We start from the raw sequence: 21,780 nt of genomic DNA on the forward strand, positions 1-21,780 counted from the left end.
TGTATTAAGGTGAGCTATTACTTCACGTAAAACTAGGCCACTTGGAGCCCCAATCAATTTCATAGCTGCTAAGATGAGCATTTATATATGTGCAAAGGCCACTTGAAGCCTCTGATTGCATTTTCTAGTCAGTTGTTTTAGATATTAAGATTTGCGTGTATTTTATTTACTAGACCACTTGGAGCCCTAAACATTTTATAGTTATTAATATCAGCATTTATGAATGTAGAAAGGCCACTTGGCGCCTCTGATTGACTCTTTTCTATTCAATTGTTTTAGTTACTAAGATTTGCATGTATTCTAAGTGCAAAGCCACCTGGAGCCATTCAATTGTTGATTGTCCTGTTACGTTTCTTATGTAATTATAGTACAATATTGAATGTACAAGACCACTGAGAACCACAGTACACTGTTACGAGCTAGTTATGTTCTTTGTAATGTTAGATTATTCTAAGTCTAATTGGCAGCCTGGTGCCACACTTATTGATGTTATCTTATTCGGAGTTCACCTCGAATTTTGACTATTCACATTGATGTAAAGCATTGTTGCTTCATCCAGTCTGTAATTTCATTAGGATACTGTACTTACTCTGATCAGACAGATTACTCGATGTTGACATAGGTAGAAATGGTCATGTTCAACAACCATACCATTGCTACTTTTTTGTACCTTCCATTATCCAGACTCCTACCTCTGTTCATGGTATTGGAGCAATTTATTACTGGTATCCGTACTTCAACGTAAGTGAATATATATTCTGTTTGGATCTCAGAAGAATCTCTACTACGAAGAGTAGTGATGATGATGGTCATCATGTCACTTGCCAACAATCTTGTTTACGTGACAATTTACTCAAATTATAACCCGATTATGATTTATACTAATGCTCCTGAGCAGTTTCAGTTCTTTCGAGTTTAATGATCGAGGTTAATGATGTTATAGAGTTAGCTAAATTCACCACACATTTGTTGTACAAGGTACTTCCCAATATGTGTCAACTTTGTTAGACCCCCCCCCCCCCCCCCCCTGGAGGATTGTGAAAGGAATATACTGAGACACACTTGTTTGTGGCACCAGAATAAGATAATATTAATAAATTAAAATGAAACTAGTATACTATAAACGACGAATGTCTCTGATAGGCTCGATAATGTGGATCGCTGACTGTGCGCGACCGCAGAGCCAAAGGTACTGTACTGCTAGTGTTGGAGTAAGAGAGCGCTTGGCGCTCAGTTGTAGGTAGCGGATTGTGAGGGAAAGACGATTGAGTAGGCAGTTTCTGTGGTGTGCTGTGTGAAGCCACCAAGAGTTAGATTAATGTAGGTATGTCAGTATTATTCAACATGGAAGCAGAAGCCTTCATGCAAATAAGGTAAAAATATTAAATAATTATGATTTCTGTTTTTGCCAGCACATTAGTATAGGTGAGTTGGCTGATAATTTGTAATTGCTGTATAACCCCAGAACGTATGTTAAGGATGTTGTTAAAGAGGCTAGTTAAATATTTCATTTTTGTAGTGCTTTTAGATTTGTTAACAGAGCTGTGTATAATTTGATTATTTGCATTTATGTTCGATTAATAAAGATAGATAATACTTACTCTTTAAATCTCAATGTTTGTGAATCAGTTGTGATTGATGTAGCTTCAGCTGTCAGATGTTTTTGAAAAGACGAACTTAACTTGCAATATAACTCTGCTAATAAAATGAGAGTAATTCACCATAATCAGTACTGCCTCCCACGCCAGGTCATATATTTTTAAAGAAGTTGAATTTTCTTAAATGTTCTCATCTATCAGCCAAATGAATTTCATGTGCACTTCAGGTACTATGGCCAGCGTTGCACATGGCTGAGCCGGTAGTTACCATATTTGTATTTCTTTATGAGAGACCAGAATACATCGCGTTACTCCGTTGCTGCTTTAGAAGTAAGACAATTCGATTTATTTATTTTGTGCACAGGGACCAAAGTTATTGGGTTTGAGCAGGGTCAGATGATTCAGTGCCTAAGGGGCTGAATGTATTTTGAAGTGACTGTATTTCTTTATTGGTATTGGGAGTTGCATTGCCCAATCGATTCGTGTAAAGTTTTGCTAACAATAACACACCTCACGCACTTACAACACGCAACACGACAATTCGAGTTCTGTATCCATTCCACGATTCAGACTTCATTAAACTTAATCGTAATCTTTCTCATAATTTTATTAAAGAAAGAAGGTTACAACTTACATCTACCAAGAGCAAACAAACAAAAACTGCAAAACAGCATTTTATAAAAGGTAATAAACTCGTACTATAAAGTGTTCAACGAGAGTAAAGAAACAACTAAAATTCAAACATTTAAAAGTCAATTGAGGCACAACCTTTAAACAATTCACATTACAAAGTCAAGGATTGTTTTCATAACACAAAGTAAGGAATAGTAACAAATTAACATTAATTATTAATAAACAACTGTCATTGTACAGAAATCTTTGATACTTTAGTTATTCTTATTGTAATATGCTATACCCACGACCTTTCCTGGACAGTTCTAACCTTTTTCCATTTTCTTCAGCTCAATTCACTGTGGTGAGGTGCTGACCTTAGCTTTTCTAGATGACCCAGAGAGTAACACGAAGAATTCAATATAATAGTGAGAGCATCAAGGTCTTGACCGATTGGTGTCTGTTCACTTCCTGGGTGATTCGCTTACGGACGAAGTAGTGTGATCGGCATTGCAGTGGAACCAGTACCGGGTAAACAGGCTCCAGTCGCAGCGTACAACACTCTGGCTCGTTCCTCGGACGCTTGGCAAGTAAGGAGACGAGTTAGGAGTGGCCTCGGTAAGAAGTCCTAGAAAATCATTGCACTTCAAAAGGAAGCCTGTTAGTGGTACCAAAGCTAGTGAGCAGACGCTCATGAAGAGACAGGAACTGAAGAAGAGGGTAGCAAAGGAAAACCAGAAACGCTGAACTCGGTTTTCAGAAGTACCTTAACGAATGAAAATTAACGGGTACTCTCCGAATTTAATTCTCTCAATAGATGGAAAGATAAGTGATACAGATATGGTGTTGAGAACAGCTGAAACTTCAAAAATTCAACATAGCTCAAGGGCCCCATGTAATCCCTGTCGTACTTTACACCGCAGATCACTCGAATAAAAAGACGTGTTCAGTCATTGGAAGGTAAAACAGGTCACACCCCTCCACAAGAACGGTAACAGAAGCGATCCACAAAAAATGCATAAGGCATTGTATCTTGGATTACATTCTGGGCTCAAGCGTAATGAGGTATGTCAACAAAATTATCTCCAGCGGGACAACAAAACAAGCGTTGACATAAGAGTTTTCTTGGTATGGTACCACGTCATACTGTATATAACCGTTGGTTTTCTCGAGCAGTAGTTTTATACAACACCACGCAGTACCGAACCCAGAAAACTTTTATGTCGACTGACTCTGGCTGCGGAAGCCCACGCAATTATAAAAACAAGGGTTAATGAAAACATTAATCGGGTGAGACCCAACACGCACTTCCCTCACATGCCGTCCTGAAAGTCATGAATCAAGGCAGTTAGGTGGATACAGTATTTCTCGACTCAGTACCACATCTACGTTTATTTTCAAAAGTACTATCTCTAGGGGTATCAAGCGAAATTTGTGACTATACTCAGAACTTGTTTAATGGGAAGGACACAGCCTGTTATCTTGGGGGAGATTCAGTGGCAGATGTAGAAATAAGTTAGGGAAGTGTGCTGGGACCATGGCTGTTCCTATTGTTTATTAATCACCTTGCAGACAATATCAAGAGTAACCTCAGGCTTTCACTGATGACGCACTTTACCATAATGAAATGTTGTCTGTAAAAAGCTCCACAAATATTCAGTCAAATATTAATAATGTTTCAAAGTAGTACAAATTTTGGCAATTTGCTTTAAATGTTCAAAGATGTAAAATTACGCTCTTCACAAAACGGAAAAGCTTAGCAAACTATGAGTACAGTATCGAATCACACTTAGATTCGGTCAAACCATACAAATGCTTGGGTATGACACTTGGTACAGATATGAAATGGATCGATTGCATAGGCTCCGTCATAGTTAAAGTAAGTGACAGACTTTGTTTTATTGGTAGAATTCTAGGGAAATGCAGTAAGTCTACAAAGGAGACTATTTACAAACTACTCAAACGACCCAGACTAGACTATTGCTCATTTGTGTGGTATCTGTGCCAAACAGGACAAGCAGGAGACTGAACGTGTACAGAGAAAGGCAGCACGAATACTTACAGGTTTCTTTGACCCATGGGAGTCTGTCACAAAAATGACGCAGAAGCCGAAGTACCAGACAGTTCAAGAGAGATGCAAACTATCCCTGGAAAGCGTACACACAACTATTCCAGAAACAGCTTTAAATGATGGCTCTAGGAATTTACGAGGCCTATTCGGATTGTAAGCCCCGATAGGTCGCAAAATGGAAACCACTGTGAAAATCAAAAATATTTTATTTGCAACAGTTAGCTATACCTTCCAGCCACTTCTCTACATAGTCGCCGCTCCGATTTAAACATTTCTCGTAGCGTTGTACCAACTTTCCAATATCCTCGTCATAGAAGGCAGCCACCTGTGCTTCCTGCCAATTCTCTACTCAGGTCTGCAGTTCGTTGTCTGTACCACAACACTGTCTTTATAGCCAGCGTTTATGTGCAAATGGTTCAAATGGCTCTGAGCACTATGGAACTTAACTTCTGAGGTCATCAGTCCCCTAGAACTTAGAGCTACTTAAACCTAACTAACCTAAGGACATCACACACATCCATGCCCGAGGCAGGATTCGAACCTGCGACCGTAGCGGTCACGCGGCTCCAGACTGTAGCGCCTAGAACCGATGGCCACTCCGGCCGGCAGCGGTTATGTGAGCAGAGATGAAACTCAGGGGTAGTCCATTACGGGCTCTATTGTAGGTGACCAAACACTTGCCATCGGAAACGCTGTAGGAGCATCTTCATTGCCCCTGCAGAATGCGGCTGAGAACTGTCTTGCAGAAGGAAACGCATGACAGCAATGTTACGTGGGCTGCATGACATCATGCGAAATCTTACGCCAGGTCCTCATACTCGGCGGGAAACACTATTGTTCTAAGCGTCTTTACGTGCCCTCTGTGTGCTCAGAACTGAAAACAACAACATAACGCGATTGACAGGCATACTAGAGGCACTGCTCAACGCATCTGTGCAAAGCTTCATCGGATTTTCACTGTGATCTACATTTCGCACCCCATCGGACCGTACTTTCCAAATAGCCCTCGTATTACAAGCCCCGAGTATCGCTCCCGTAGGGATCGTGAGGCTATGATAAATTATAGCATGCTAAGAGGCATTAAAAAAATCTTCTCTACGAGCTCCATACGTTAATGGAACGACAAGAAGCCCTAATAACTGGTACAGTGGGGAGAATACTCTGCTATCCACTTCACAGTAGTTTACGATTTGGGTTTAGACGTAGATATAGACGTACTACAACGAATGACTAATGCAAATTCGGATAATGTTGCTCGACGCCTATTGTAGTTTATCCATGATGAGTACGCTCAAGTGACAAGTCATGGGATAGCGATATGCACAAATACATATGGTGGTAGTATTGCATACACAAGATATAAAATGGCAGTGCATTGGCGGAACTGTCATTTGTACTCAGGTGATACATGTGAGGAGCTTTCCAAACTGAATGTGGCTGCAGGACGGAAACTAGCAGACTCAACTCGGAATGGTAGGTAGATGCAGACGCATGGGGGCATTCCACTTCCAAAGTCACTACAAATTCAGTATTCCGAGACCCACAATGTCAAGAGTGTGCTGAGAATACCGAATTTCAAGTAGTAGCTCTCACCAAGGAGAACGCAGTGGCTGACGGCCTTCACTTAACGACCGAGAGCAGCAGCGTTTGCGTACAATTGTCAGTGTCAACAGACAAGCAACACTGTGTGAAATAACCGCAGAAATCAGTGTGGGACGTACGACCAACGTATCCGTTAGGACAGTGCGGCGAGTGCCTTTGCTAAAAGCACATCACCTGCAGTGCTTTTCCTGAGCTCATGGCCATATCGGTTGGACTGTAGACGGCTGGAAAGCCGTGGCTTGGTCAGACGAGCCCCAGTTTCAGATTGTGAGAGATTATGGTAGGGTTTGAGTGTGGCCTGGTCAGATGTGTCCATGTATCTGTTGATAAGAGCTGATGGTAGGGTTCAAGTGTAGCGCAGACCCCACAAAGCCATGGACCCAAGTTGTTAACAAGGCACTGTGAAAGCTGGTTGTAGCTCCGTAATGGTGTGTTTACATGGAACAGACTGGGCCCTCTGGTCCAGCTGAACCAAGTGGCTATGTCTGGCTACTTGGAGACCATTTGCAGCCATTCATGGACTTCCCAAACTACGATCTAACTTTTAAGGATGACAATGCGCTATGTCACTGGCCATAGTTGTTCACAATTGGTTTGAATAACATCTTCACAATTCGAGGGAATCACTCGGCCATCCATATAGCCCGACATGAATCCCATTTCAAATTTATGGGACGTAATCGAGAGGTCAATTCGTGCACCAACTCCTGAACGAGCAACACAACCGCAAATGAGTTGCTACAGAGGCAGGACGGCTCAATATTTCTGGAAGGGGCTTCCAACGACTTCTTGAGTCTATGGCATGTGGAGCTGCTACACTACGTCGGGAAAAAGAAGGCCCGACGCGATAGCGGGAAGTATCCCATGGCTTCAGCGTAGATCGATCTTGAAAGACTCTATTTTTATGAAGCACCGCTGCGTCTACCAGGGAACTTGAACTCTCAGAGAAATCGACTTTCGAATTTCTAAAATCCTATATTAAATGAAAAAGGTATCTGACATGCATGTTTAGATCGGTAATATGTTCTGCACCAGCCATCAGTCGATAACAGTTCAACACTAACAGCACGATCCTCAATCACCATTAGTAAACACGAATCACCTCGTTTTAAATTAATTATGTTTCAGATGACAGTTATTACTACACACGTAAAATGTTCGAGCTTATCACAGCTACAGGCAAGACTGACGTAAAATCTGATAACTACACAATATAGGAAAACAGAGTGGAAAAAATTATGGACTGAGGAATTTAATTACAGAAACATATGCAGGTATGCACAGTTACACAAACTCACTTGCGAGTAACGAGTAATACAATATATGGTGTTAGAAGATGTAAAACTTTCCAGTCCACGCCAAAGAAGTATGACATAGCATGCATTGAATTAAGAGATGTATGACAGAGATTATAGTAATTGAGTCGACTACACCTGTCACAGCTGAACTTAGCTTCATTACAACTACTTTGGAATATGAAAGCTCCTGGCAGCTGTGAGGACGGGGTGTGAGTCGTGCTTGGGTAGCTCAGTTGCGTCCGCAGCTCGTGGTCTTACGGTAGCGTCCTCGCTTCCCTCACGCGGGGTCCCGGATTCGATTCCCGGCGGGGTCAGGGATTTTCTCTGCCTCGAGAGTATTCATCATCATTTCATTATCATTGATTCGCAAGTCGCCGAAGTGGCGTCAGCTACAAAGGACTTGCAGTTTCGGCGGACGAACACCCCGCATGGGGTATCCCGGCCAACAATGCCGTACGATCATTTCATTTAAAAAAAGCCGGCACGGTAGCTCAGCGCGTTCGGTCAGAGGGTTAGCTGCCCTCTGTAATAAAAAAACTTAGTTAATAGAGCAAAAACGAACTAAAACGGATGTGTTACGACGTCCGCCCCGAGCAGATCCAACGAACAAAAGCGAACAAAATGAGATTTAAAAAATCTCAAGGTCCCGAGTTCGAGTCTCCGTCCGGCACCCAGTTTTACTCTGCCAGGAAGTTTCATATCAGCGTACACTCAGCTGCAGAGTGAAAATCTCATTCTGGAATTCTTTGGAATATTCTAAATTGTTACTGCTAGTCCCTATGAAATGTAAGACACTGAATTCAGTACGAACAGAACGAATCAGGTGCTGGACACGCACACGCAATTTTCTTCCTTGGTGGTTGGCGATGACGTGGACTTTCCGCTCCTTTATTTAGTCACCTAAATGCGGATATTAACGATATGCTCTCGCTTTCTGCCACCAAAATACCTGTAACTAAAGTCACCTGGATCGCCTCACTATAAAAGTTTCACCCCGTGAGGCAAGGGTAAATTTTAAAATTCGAATCACAGATTTCTCTGGCAGTTTCCAAGACCCAGCAGTATCGGAGAACGCTAGGGATATTAATGCCATAAATTTGACAACAATAGAAAGAATTAGACAAGCACCTCTTCCGTTCACTAATCTGTATCACACACAATTATTACAGCGCACAAACATCAAGTACCTGTGAACACTTAAAGAGGGTAAAATGAACTGTTAAGAAGGATACGGCAATATAAGTTAAAGGTGAACGTGTTTCATTCATCTCCGTTAGTTAGCGTCTCCATACATTTAATTGGCACAGTGAAACATAAGGTTTAACTTAGCCTCAGTAACACCCTCCGTAACAGGAAAATGAATGTTCTCCGTTCATGTGTCGAATAGAATTCTCTCCTCCCGCATGTAAATAAACTATAGCAAGTATAGCGAATTCCCTTTGGCAATTTATCCTTTGCTGCGAGCATTGCACCTCTCCCCTGTTCGCTGCTCCTGGCAGAGTTGCCAACCTCTTCCTTCGTGGTGATTACATTCCACCCACGTCGCTGTAGTCCACATTAGCCAGTCACGTTCGTGGCCTCCGATCCCTGATTAACACAGACTGCCTGCGCTTCACCCATAATCCCACATCCCTGCGCACTTTTTCGTCTTCTTCCTCTTGCAATTGGTTGTCTCACCGACGTCCACGAAACCGACCTTCCATATGCTCACTTGGCTCCAGCGCAGCCTCCCCCTGCCGTTCTAAAGGGGTTAGAAAAAAGTGCGGAAACAGTAAAAACACATAACCATGCCGAATACGTTGTAGGAAAACCGTTAGCATTCAATACTGCCTCTAGCTGCCCGGAATGCGTAAATAGAGGTCCTGTATGGTTTACGAGGGAAAATAGTTGTAAATTCAGGTCACAATAATCCAGGTGTATACCCGTTACGCACCTTTTTCTACAAAGGAGACCACTAAGCTTAATAATATTGAGAATTTTTTACTATTGTGGTGTGGGGAGGTGCGACATTTCACCCTCGTGCGCACAAAAACCAGTCCCGGTCGGTGCAAGCGACGTTGAACAGGAGCTTGAAATCTTGGAACACAGCATCATCCCTGGGGAACAAATATTGTGCCAGGGGCTCAAACTCATGGGCCAAAACGGTCACATAATCCTAGGCAACAATGTGACCTCCCACGACATTGCTGTCCAAATCATCACCGACGTGTTTGACTCTTGGTAGCAAACACTCTGCATCGCTGACGTGGAACGCCGTACACCAGACGTAAATTCGCCCACAGATTGTAAACAGGACTCATCCAACCATATGAACTTCTTCCATTGCTCCATAGTCCACGTCTTATGGCTTCGTCACCACGCGTTCTTGTTACGCGCGTATGCATCACTGATGTATGGTTTTGGAGCTCCAGCTAGCCTTACAATTCCCAGCTCATGGAGCTCCTTTCGCGTTGTTTTGGTGCTCATAGGATTGGCGAGTGTGATATTCAGTTATGTAGTGAGTTTGGTAGCTGCCTTCCTCTCATTTGTTGCCACAGTCCTCTATAATGATCGTCTGTCACGATACTCAACACACACTTACGTCCACGTTGTGACTTATCGGATTATCTTTCTCTGCTTCCGTATTCGATACTGTGCCTATTGAAACACCAAACGATTGGCTGCTTTGGTACGGAAACACATATTATATGAGCATCAACAATTTGTCCACATCTGAATTCACTTACCTACCTCATAATGCGCTCATAGCTACACAGATCACTGTTCTGATGACGACTGACACTTCCAGTGTACTGAGGACATTGCACAGCTACCGTGCCAAATACGATAGCGCCAACTCCATGCTTGGCTGACACCCATGTTATGTTCGAGCACTCGTTTCTCAGCTCTTTCCTTCCTGCCCGTATAAGTTCTCCCTGGCGAATTTCCTGTAAAACTGTCTTCCTCAATCCATTTTTTCACTTTAAAGATTGAATGAAACACTTCAATTTTTTTTTAAGTATTCCAGGCTACTATGCCACGATCGGGTAAATTTCTTGTTAAACCTCAACATCTACAACTACTTCTGCATGGATACTCTGCATATCACATTTAAGCACCTGGCAGAGGGTTCATAGAACCAACACCTTCACAATAATTCTCTATTATTCCAATCTCGCAGAGCGCACGGTAAAAACGAACACCTCTATCTTTCCATGCGACCTCTGATTTCCCTTATTTTATTATGATGATCGTTTCTCCCTATGTAGTTCGGCCTCAACGAAATATTTTCGCATTCTGAGAAGAAAATTTGTGATTGAAATTTCGTTAGAAGATTCTGCCGCAACGAAAAACGCCTTTGTTTTAATGATGTCCACCGCAAACCCTGTATTATTTCAGTGGCACACTCTCCCCTATTTCGCGATAATACAAAACGTGCTGCCCTTCTCTGAACTTTCTCGATGTATTCTGCCAAACCTATCTGGTAAGGATCCCACACCGCGCAGCAATATTCTAAAAGAGAACAGGCAAGCGCAGAGAAGACAGCCTCTTTAGTAGATCTGTTACATTTTCTAAATCTTTGGTTAGGCTTCGCCAGAACATTTTCTATGTGTTCCTTCCAATTTAAGTTGTTTGTAATTGTAATTTATAGGTATTTCGTTGAATTTACGGCCTTTAGATTTGACTGATTTATCGTGTAACCGAAGTTTAACGGATTTCTTCTAGCACTCATGTGGATGACCTCACACGTTTCGTTATTTATGGTCAACTGCCAATTTTTGCACGATACGGATATCTTCTCTATATAGTTTTGTTCTTCTGATGATCTTAGTCCATAAACGACAACATCATCTGCAAACAGATTAAATAGCTTCAAAGTTTCCAGCCCCACTACGGTCCCGTAGTTACCCCAGGTACCTCATGGACTTTGTAGCAAACATTACCGTGAACATTTTACTCTACGGCGTCCTGCGGTCCCAAGGCTTTTGTACTTGGTGCGTAGGTAAATTTGCATCCGGGTTCACCATTGCGCTACACAACGAACTGTTCGGTTACCGGGGACCTTCAACCAGGGAACTGTTTTTTTCCCTGCGGTCCAGCTGCGGCAGCACTCCATAACAGTTTTCCCTCATTAGTTTTTAACCCAAGAACATTAACCATTCTGACAAAGCCCCCACAAATGTACCAGCAGAAGAGGTGTGGCACAGCAGCTGTCGCGTAGTATGCGCCTAAAGCACAGAAGAAGTGCAGGAAGAAGGCTCCGAAGAATAGTTGGTGCTCCAATGCCTCCACCACCGCTTCTGACAACAGTAAAAAGTTGATACATAGCGGAGTGCCCGCACCGAAACCCGATCGGCTCCTCAGGGACAATTTCTTCCGCTTGTACAGGATGCAGAAGTCTTACCTTGACGTATAGGCTCTCAGATGGTTTTCAGGTCGTCGACAGTAGGGTGACAGGTAGATAAAGCTTTCGGAGCCGCAGAATTTTGTCCGCCGCTAGCACTGTCAGTGCATCACCGGCAACGAATCAGTCAACTTGCGCATCTGAAATGTAGCAGACATCTTCAGGAGATTACTATGCTTACTTCACTGGTCCCTTCCAACAACACATCCAGCGCGACAACAGGAGAGAAAGTACTTACAACTTGCAGGAAGTTTCAGCACTCGTTTCCAGCTACATGCTTTGTATTTACTTTTACCTATTAACACTTACCGAGAAAGAAGTATCTTTGTATTTGAGATCTCGTTCGACCAGAAAACGAATACCAGTATGCTCATGTAATTGAGCAGGCAGGGTATCTTCTTATAAAGACGGGTAGTCATGATGTCGGTTTGCTGCAAAATTCTTGAGAATATTCCGTACGAACAGAACAAATTTCCTTAAGAATGATAAGCTTTTAGACACAAATAAACACTGACTCAGGAATAATCGCTCGTGTGAAACTCAGTTTGTCCTTCACACGCACGACATCATGTGAACTATGATTGAAAGTTAATAGGCCGATTCCAGACTCCTAAATTTACGGAAAGTGTTTGACACATTTCCTCTGCAAAGGAGCCGTAATGGCATCAAATAATAACATGTAATTGGGGAGTTTATCTGTAGAATAGCACTGTATAGCAGAAAATGCAAATGGTGGGAAAACGGAAAAAATTCGCTGTGTGGTCGTCCTCTTCCTACATGAACATTTAAGTGACGCGCCGGCGCTAGTAATTTGAACTCAGGCAATTTCACTTGAATTGGGCTTTGTCGCCAGTACATACAAGAGTGAGTATCAGAACCTGTTTTCGTAGCGACACATTGCGGTTTCGGAACATATACAGCCTTATGTTCAGTATCAAAGTACTTTTACAAAAGCTACAGTTTTCGTTGCGATGTAGGTTTAATGCAGTGAAGAAGCGGACGGAATTTTTTCTGTATAAGTGTGCGGTAACCACTAATAAATGAAAAGTGCTGTGATCTGCAGAGTTAATGTTCAGGCGAACAAGAATTATCGAGATATTTTTGGCTGTATCATTGAGTAATTTCAGTAGCACAACCAGACTGAACTGCGCCTCTTGTGTAGAAAAAAGTAACAGATCGAGGCCATTATTTACAAACTTTGTTGTCGGACGAGGTTGCATAATATTCTCAACTTCAGTAGTGAACGATGAAGAATTACTTCAGGCCACGCAAGTGCAATGAACCGTTTTCAGATGTACAGAAGAATCTGTTATTAAACTGAAGTACAGGGTGTTTCAAAAGGAATATCCGTATTTCGAATGCATATATTTATTCAACTTTAAGACATACGAGGTGCAATCAAGTTCTAAGGCCTCCGATTCTTTTTCTCCGGACTGGAAAGAGATAGAAACATGCGCATTGTTTTAAAATGAGGCCGCGTTCATTGTCAATATGGCAGCACCGTACGGCAGATGGAATTTTACCGCCAGCGGCGAGAATGAGAACTGTTTTAAATACTTAAAATGGCGACGTTTTCCTTACTTGAACAGCGTGCAATCATTCGTTTTCTGAATTTGCGTGGTGTGAAACCAATTGAAATTCATCGAAAATTGAAGGAGACATGTGGTGATGGAGTTATGAATGTGTCGAAAGTGCGTTCGTGGGTGTGACAGTTTAATGAAGGCAGAACATCGTGTGACGACAAACCGAAACAACCTCGGGCTCACACAAGCCGGTCTGACGACATGATCAAGAAAGTGAAGAGAATTGTTTTGGGGGATCGCCGAATGACTGTTGAACAGATCGCCTCAAGAGCTGGCATTTCTGTGGGTTCTGTGCACACAATCCTGCATGACGACCTGAAAATGCGAAAAGTGTCATCCAGGTGGGTGCCACGAATGCTGACGGACGACCACATGGCTGCCCGTGTGACATGTTGCCAAGCAATGTTGACGCGCAACGACAGCATGAATGGGACTTGCTTTTCGTCGGTTGTGACAATGGATGAGACTTGGACGCCATTTTTCAATCCAGAAACAAAGCGCCAGTCAGCTCAATGGAAACACACATATTCACCGCCACCAAAAAAATTTCCGGTAACCGCCAGTGCTGAAAAAATGATGGTGTCCATGTTCAGGGACAGCGAGGGCGTAATCCTTACCCATTGCGTTCCAAAAGGCACTACGGTAACAGGTGCATCCTACGAAAATGTTTTGAAGAACAAATTCCTTCCTGCACTGCAACAAAAACGTCTGGGAAGGGCTGCGCGTGTGCTGTTTCACCAAGACAACGCAGCCGCACATCGAGCTAACGTTACGCAACAGTTTCTTCGTGATAACAACTTTGAAGTGATTCCTCATGCTCCCTACTCACCTGACCTGGCTCCTAGTGACTTTTGGCTTTTTCCAACAATGAAAGACACTCTCCGTGGCCGCACATTCACCAGCCGTGCTGCTATTGCCTCAGCGATTTTCCAGTGGTCAAAACAGACTCCTAAAGAAGCCTTCGCCGCTGCCATGGAATCATGGCGTCAGCGTTGCGAAAAATGTGTACGTCTGCAGGGCGATTACGTCGAGAAGTAACGCCATTTTCATCGATTTCGGGTGAATAGTTAATTAGAAAAAAAATCGGAGGCCTTAGAACTTGAATGCACCTCGTACTAATATGAAACTTAGCACACATACTTACGAACCTCTCAAGTTTAGATTACAGATGTTCAATATGTCCTCCATCAGCGCCACGAACAATATCACATCGATACTCAAACTCCGCCCATGCTGGGGCAAGCATGTCCTTCGTCACTGTTGTTATGGCAGTACGGATCCGGTTCTTCAACTCCTCCAGATTCTGTGGGAGTGATGGTACATAAATGTTGCCTTTAATGAAACCCCACAGGAAGAAGTCAGAGTGTGTCAAATCCGGTGAGTGTGGAGACCAGACGAGACATGTTATGTCGCCAGCTCCTTGACGACCAATCCAACTGTTCGTTAGAGTTTCATTCAGATATTCACGCACTTGGCGACACCAGTGAGTGAGTGCCCCGTTTTGCTGAAAGATGAAGTTGTCTTCGTGCAGCCTCGGAAACAACTAGTTTTGTAACATACGCTGGAAAGCAGTTTGAATTCATGCAACATTTTCTTCAGGAACACGAGGGCGGCAAGGACTCTTTCCTTTACATACACATCCTGTATCTAGAAACTGTCGATACCATCTGCGAATGTTCCACCAATTCGGAGGATCAATTAGGTGCTTTGACCTGAAACATCTATGCATTGTAGTCACGGAATTGCACTTCGCAAACTCGAGAACACAAAATGATTTCTGCTGCGGAGTAGCCATTTTAAACATATGATGGTGACCAAGCAAAACAGAAGACAACTGACATTTAGCGGCTATTAATATAAACTAGACTATGTATTCGTTTTTCCAATAGCCGAGCCGAGGCGCAGCGATCGATAGTTTGGACAAAATGATACTTTGCAACACGTGTATTCTCTTCGAAACACACTCTATTTTCAGAACACACGCGACTGTCTTTCTGGGATATTACTCAGAACTTGCCTTGCAGCTTTCATAGTTAACAGTTTCAGATACGGACTGTTGCAGTTAGCAAAGTTAATCACTGCAGCCTAGAACCTTCAAAATGTGACTTAAATTAACTGTGTCGTGTTCTGGATGGAAATTACGGAAGATTTAGCTATACAATGCATATTTATGTTAATAATGTGCCATTTAGTGGTATAAGCAAAGTGGAGAAATATTCCAGTACAAAATTAAAAGTATTCCAGAAATAAATAACTTAAGAATATATGAAAAAATAAAGAATCGCTTACAGAAGTTACGTGGTTCTTCGTGTATGTATTAGGGCGTCTATAAGGAATTATTTCTAGACTGGAAAGACCTATACAGAAATACAACCGAAATCGATAAAGTTTATAATATGTATACTGATGGCCATGAAAATTACAACACCAGAAAGAATAGCGAAAACAACGTTTTTCTTATTATCTATAAAAAAGTATAATAGGAAGAATGTATGATGAAATCTGTAACTGATCATGAGGTATACAGAGAGAGAAATTCAGTATTAAGAGCTGGCATCTCTGGTAACTGTTCCATCCCTCCGTGTGATACCAACATAGGAAGACAGGTGGCTAGGAGTAGTGGAGCAACCAACTGTCGCTGTCAGAGATCCGTGCAACGGAATATAGTCGGTAAACGTCTCTTAAGTTAGTATTGAAGTATAATCCAAAATCAGACTACAGGGTTTAAGGTGAAATACATCGCCACAAAACACTCAGTTTGCAAGAAAGTTCGCGATGTAGTCTGATCTCCAGACCAAGATTAACTGAACTTGCTTGGCTGCCACAGGGGTGTCGGATATCCAGCCAGCAAAGGTCGCTCATGTCTGCAGCTGGTGAGGTCGGACCTGCAGGAGCACCACGTTGCCTTGGCTGGTCGCTATCGGCGTCTGCCAAAATCTTGTGTTAACAACTGTTAACGGACGCCGACTCCTGTGTGCAACGGCACCACAACCCTCCATAACTCCCAATCCCCACACCTCCAAGCCTCCTCACTACCTTCGAGTAGTGGCAAATGCACGGACGTCGACGGGGGAAGGGCGGAGGGTAGGATCCCGTTGGCAATGAAGAGACAGGAACCGAAAGTGAGACTGACGCCGAGATAACACCGTTCATGAACCATTGGTCAGTCGGGAAAAAATAATTCTTCCGCCACTACATATTAAACACTTTGTTAAAGCTTTGGATGGGAATGGCGTTGCTTCAAATATATTTGTCAGTCATTTCGTGGTCTCAATACGGAAAGGTCAAAAGCAGGAAGTTTTGATGGGCCACAAATCCGTACTCTTATAAACAAAGATGATTTCACAAACCAAATGACTCATGTTGATTTGGAAGCATGGACAAGCTCTGTACCAGTTGTCAAAAATTATTTGGGGACTCTAAAATAGTAGACAAAATACTCCAAAAACTAGGAGCTAATATGAATGTCAAATTGTATTTTTTTCACAGTCATTTAGATAAGTTTCCTGACAACTTCGTGCTTGCTTCCTTGGTTCACGGGCGTCACGCCGGATAATGTTGTGGAAGCTGCACAATATTTCGACGAGATAGCTGCTCGTCATCTTCAGGTACATCAGGTTGTTGTTGTTGTGGTCTTCAGTCCTGAGACTGATTTGATGCAGCTCTCCATGCTACTCTATCCTGTGCAAGCTTCTTTATCTCCCAGTACCTACTACAACCTACATCCTTCTGAATCTGTTTAGTGTATTCATCTCTTTGTCTCCCTCTACGATTTTTACCCTCCACGCTGCCGTCCAATACTAAATTGGTGATCCCTTGATGCCTCAGAACGTGTCCTACCAACCGATCCCTTCTTCTAGTTAAGTTGTGCCACAAAGTTCCCTTCTCCCCAATTCTGTTCAATACCTTCTCATTAGTTATGTGATCTATCCATCTAATCTTCAGCATTCTTCCGTAGCATCACGTTTCGAAAGCTTCTATTCTCTTCTTGTCAAAACTATTTATCGTCCACGTTTCACTTCTATTCATGGCTACACTCCATACAAATAGTTTCAGTAACGACTTCCTGACACTTAAATCAATACTCGATGTTAACAAATTTCTCTTCTTCAGAAACGCTTTCCTTGCCATTGCCAGTCTACATTTTATATTCTCTCTACTTCGACCATCATCAGTTATTTTGCTCGCCAAATAGCAAAACTCCTTAACTACTTTAAGTGTCTCATTTCCTTATCTAGTTCCCTCAGCATCACCCGATTTCATTCGACAACATTCCATTATCCTCGTTTTGCTTTTGTTGGTGTTCATCTTATACCCTCCTTTCATGACACTGTCCATTCCGTTCAACTGCTCTTCCAAGTCCTTTGCTGTCCCTGACAGAATTACAATGTCAGTACATCAGTTATATGGAGAAAATTCAAAGAAGAGTAGCACGTTCTGTTTTATAGCGAAATGGGGGAGAGAGTGTGACTGACATGCAACAAGAATTGGGATGGGCTTCATTAAAACTTTTCACGAGTTTCGATCACCAACTTTCTCCTCCGAATGCGACAATATTTTGTTGATGCCACCCAACATAAGGAGAAACGATCATCATAATAAAATAAGGGAAATCAGAGCTCGCACGGGAAGGTATAGGTGTTCATTTTTTCCGCGCGCTGTTCGAGACTGCAGTAATAGAGAATTATTGTGAAGGTGATTCCATAAACCCTCTGCCAAGTTCTTAAGTGTGATTTGCAGAGTATGTATGTAGATAGATGTAGATGCTATTCATTCTGATGCGAACAATCCTATTACTGAATTAATCACCGTAGCTCACTCTCTGCCCTACCTTCCTGTACATAACGCATGCTACTCCCGTTAAACCATTTTCTGCTAATGTTGATAGTACCCTATACTCATCTGACCAGAAGTCCCTGTCTTCTTTCCATTCCACTTAGGTGACCCCACTATATCTATATTGAGCCTTTACCTTTCCCTTTTCAGATTTTCTGGTTTCCCTATCAGATGAAAATTAAATATTACTGATAATTAGTTTTGTTTGTAATGTATATTGTAGAGAAATATGAAATATTAAATGAAATAAAGTCGTTTGCAGTGCTTTTGTATTGCCATTTAAATGCGGTATGTTCGCAGTTTGCCCCTCTTCCCCCTACTCATGCTTAGATAGTGTGGCGTCGTGGTGGGGAAAGTGTACATCCTGGCGAAAGTGCTATGCAGCCAGAATTCTTGGCCGCCCTTGTGCTAGTAAAATCACAGATAATAGCCTCTAGAAATCTGTGAAAATTCTGCAATGAATCAAGTCTGATTCCAGTTTCGAGGAGGGAGTAAATGCTCCTCGTGCTCTCTCCGCCCCCACCTCCCCCTGCCACCCTTGTTTGCTGAGGTTGGCGGTGTAGTAAATGAGGTACTTCAGGCTGGCCTCTACCGATATGTTAAGCAACCATGGATCAAAGTATCCTCCACCCAACAATGCCACGATAAAGTATCTGCATACAGCGACAAGTGAAGTCACAACAATATATGCCGTGTTTACAGTCCCATTGATTCCATATTTGGGTGAAAGCCGGGATATCCTATTCAGCACCTGCAGCAATATCTCGGCACTTCGATAGGCCAAGACAAGATAGGCCACGATTCTGCCGCTGTGGAACACCTAAAACATGTTAATAGATGTCTCTCTTTCTTAAAAGCACGCAGCACGATATTCTCACATCAACCAACATTCAAATGCTATTTATGACTGAGAAATCCGTAATGTAATCTTTCTTTATATACAGAATGTAATTAGAGATATTCCTGCGTTCTTTGTGTTTTCGCTGAAATGATAATCATTTACATGCCCTATTGACATCTGTTGTCTGCCATTTTCAACGGTTTTGCAGTTTAGCGCCCAACAGCATTAAACATATTTTCTATTGTAAGCCTTAAATGGTTAGTATAGCACTATTTCATTTCGTAGCTGTTGGTTCTCCCTTAAAACAAATTTAATTCGTCGCTTTAGCTACTCAGCATTTTATATTTGTTGTATAGTCCGGAGTTCATGCGTTACATGTGTGAGAGCGGCAGTGCTTCTACAAAGTGGAATTCCAAAGCCCCAAATCTTTGAAACTGCACCAGAATTCCAATGAAATTTCCCGATGAAATACTCGTCATTCTTTATTTTGGGGCTTCTTTTTCATTAACCGACATTTCCAGTTTTTCGTAGCAGCTACGAGAAAACAAGGAACTCAAATGTGGCTGGGTTGTTTTAATTTGATTACGGAGAAACGCCGCGTGATGGACGATTGTAACAGCGAAGTGTTTTTGTTAAAGGAGTCACAGACCGCGATTCGATAACAGTGCATTTGACAAAAGCGAACGAAGTAGCGGCTACTTGGAACCGGTGGCAGGGGTCGGTCGTTTCGGCGGCAGCGCACGACAGGAGGAATTCCAATTACGTTTCTGCAAGTGGTTACACACAGCGGAGCAGAATTTTAATTACGACCGCGGAGAGAAGCATTAAATCTGAACGAACAGAAAGCCCCTGTGACCCTTTTTTTTGCCATGCTTTAAAGTTATTACTTCCGCATCTGTCTGGCGAAATAAAAGGTGATGACACGCCGATTCGTGAAAGTTGTGTTTGCAAGAAAAACATTGCGAGTTTGTGTTCCTTTAAAACCCACTGCAGTAAAAACATTGCCTCCGGAAAACCGTCGTTTACTCAAAGGAACATTCAGTGGTAACTGCACAGTGTTGACGTTGGAGGAATTTTAGGCAGGGTAATGTATCGGAAGGGATAACAGAATGAAAACTGATATGCAGCTTGTAATGGTACTTGAATTACGTAACCATTACGACACCTCATCTGAACCTCTCGATACCAATAATATTCTACTGTGTTTCTGTTAACTACTTAACATATTTCTGAGACAATATTAAGATTTGATTTCATTTGTGATACATCGATATGTTTATATTGCAATGATATTATTCTTATGTGTATTCTTTCTGTTGTCACTATGATCTTCGACGTACTTGTAACTCTTGATTTTTGGGCGCGTAAGCGATTAGTTAGTTGTTAAGTTGTTAGAGAGTCGGACGTTGAGAAAGTCAAGTCTTGGACATCATGTTGGAAAGACGCGTATTGTAGTCCACTTATAAATTGTGAACTTTAACAGTGATTGTGGGGACGATGTTTTCAAGTATGTTTTGTATTGTGTTTACATGATATTGCAATAAAAGCAATTAAAAGGAAGTGTAACTTAAATTCTGAGTGCTGATTATTTTTTTTACATCACAATTGTGCTAACTTTGAAAGGTTTAACCTTGAAGAATGTTTTGTGAAGCGCATCTACAAAACTTTTTAATATAGCAGGATAAAACCTAGGCCTCTTTGCATCCGAGCTTGGAATCATAACCACCTAGATTTTCAACGATTGAGCCATGATAATACGAGACCAGCGTGGGAAACACAAAAAGATGAGTGCCTAGTTTTTTTCATTATTACATGAATTGACTATTAACTAATGACACCTGCCACATAATATGGCTGATGTTGCCCGAAAATGCAGTATTTAGCAGCGTGAGCAACACCACAATCGTTATTAAAATTTTTTCCTTTGTTGTGGTAGGGTTGTTAGGAGCTGAAGTCCTGGAAATACTCGCACTGTATTCGCACACTGATTCTGAGTGTTAATATCATTGCTTCTCTCTGTTACGACATCTCTGCATGGTTGTTGTTGTTGTTGTTGTTGTTGTGGTCTTCAGTTCTGAGACTGGTTTGATGCAGCTCTCCATGCTACTGTATACTGCGCAAGCTGCTTCATCTCCCAGTATGTACTGCAGCCTACATCCTTCTGAATCTCTTAGTATATTCATCTCTTGGTCTCCCTCTACGATTTTTACCTTCCACGCTGCCCTCCAATACTAAAATGGTGATCCCTTGATGCTTCAGAGCATGTCCTACCAACCGATCCCTTCTTCTGGTCAAGTTGTGCCACAAACTTCTCTTCTCCCCAATTCTGTTCAATAGCTCCTCATTAGTTATGTGATCTATCCATCTAACCTTCAGCGTTCTTCTGTAGCACCACATTTCGAAAGCTTCTATTCTCTTCTTGTCAAAACTATTTATCGTCCACGTTTCACTTCCATACATGACTACACTCCATACAAATACTTTCAGTAACGACTTCCTGACACTTAAGTCTATACTCGATGTTAACAAATTTCTCTTCTTCAGAAACGCTTTCCTTGCCATTGCCAGTCTACATTTTAAATCCTCTCTACTTCGACCAAATAGCAAAACTCCTTTACTACTTTAAGTGTCTCATTTCCTAATCTAATTCCCTCAGCATCACCCGACTTAATTCGACTACATTCCATTATCCTCGTTTTGCTTTTGTTGACGTTCATCTTATACCCTCCTTTCAAGACACTGTCCATCCCGTTCAACTGCTCTTCCAAATCTTTTGCTGTCTGTGACAGAATTACAACGTCATCGGCAAACCTCAAAATTTTTACTTCCTCTCCATGGATTTTAATACCTACTCCGAACTTTTCTTTTGTTTCCTTTACTGCTTGCTCAATATACAGATTGAATAACATCGGGGAGAGGCTACAACCCTGTCTCACTCCCTTCCCAACCACTGCT

The sequence above is a fragment of the Schistocerca americana genome, chromosome 2 (assembly GCF_021461395.2).
Source record: "Schistocerca americana isolate TAMUIC-IGC-003095 chromosome 2, iqSchAmer2.1, whole genome shotgun sequence".
Taxonomy (NCBI): Eukaryota; Metazoa; Arthropoda; class Insecta; order Orthoptera; family Acrididae; genus Schistocerca; species Schistocerca americana.